This window comes from Lucilia cuprina, chromosome 5, assembly GCF_022045245.1.
Source record: "Lucilia cuprina isolate Lc7/37 chromosome 5, ASM2204524v1, whole genome shotgun sequence".
Classification (NCBI taxonomy): domain Eukaryota; kingdom Metazoa; phylum Arthropoda; class Insecta; order Diptera; family Calliphoridae; genus Lucilia; species Lucilia cuprina.
Window position 1 is genome coordinate 10,193,638 of NC_060953.1, and position 1,333 is coordinate 10,194,970.

Below are 1,333 nucleotides of genomic sequence, written 5' to 3' on the forward strand. Positions count from 1 at the left end.
GTTCTAGTTCTGTTCTAGTTCTGTTCTAGTTCTGTTCTAGTTCTGTTCTAGTTCTGTTCTAGTTCTGTTCTAGTTCTGTTCTAGTTCTGTTCTACTTCTGTTCTGTTCCAGTTCTGTTCTAGTTCTGTTCTAGTTCTTTTTTTATATTACTTGTGATTAGCAGCATAATTAGTTCGTTTTATTAAATCATATAAAGTCGATCTGTTTACTCACCAACTTGTTAAATACATTTGAAGTAGAACTGAATGTAGAATGTGTTGAATTCCGTGCATTAGGTTTTCTCTAAAGTAAAGTGCAAAATAAAAAAACATTTAACTGGCTACACTCTGCATTACAAGTTGATGGAAAGGTAGCATTTGAGCAGTTAGAGAAGTAATAAAAAACACCAGTTAAGTCATAGTAAAATAAATTATTTACTTTTTTAAATTCAATATTTTTTGCTACATTTATTTGGGACACCTCTGCTCTTCTAGATAATATCTCATGGTGACATGTTATAGGACACAATTGTTAACAAATTTGTTAGAGATTGATAGACAATATTTTAAAAATTAATAACACCACAGAAAAGCTATTTGCATATGTTAGCAAAATGTGATTTTGGATAAATTTTTAAACTCTTACGGGTTACTACATATTTTCCAATTTTATTTGGTGGTAAATTAATTAAAATATGTTGTTTCTATTTAATTTGTCAGAGTTTTACAACACTAAGAGGTAAAATTGTGTAAATTTACTTACAAATTGTGGTGCATATTCCATCATCTCGGCTTCTTCCTCCTCCTCGGCACCCTCATCCTCAACCACATGTATGGGTTGCAAATTAACCGTTTTGGCATAGATGGCAAAAGTTAGTGAAATTATTAGCAGACTATTTAACCACTTACGCGGTGGTATCTGTTAGGAATGAATGAAGAATATTTTGTTATAGAGAATATGAACAAAATTTAAAATATTATTTGAACGTAAATACACATAAATGTATCTGTAAACTTAAGGAGTATGTGAAATTTTAACATTAATTTATAGAGTATAAATTGTTGTCAGACAAACGCTAGTAATTTCTGAATTTAATTTACAGCTTTAGGCGAAGAATGTGCGTAAATATAAGCGTTTATTTTATGGCTTTTGGTGCTGTTTGAGGATTAGAAAAATGTTTCGTTTTCGCTTCAAAACCATTTTAAATAGTTGTTACGGGAAAAACTCTATTACACAACTTGAAGACAACTAGAACTACAACAGAACTAGAACAGAACTAGAACAGAACTAGAACAGAACTAGAACAGAACTAGAACAGAACTAGAACAGAACTAGAACAGAACTAGAACAGAAC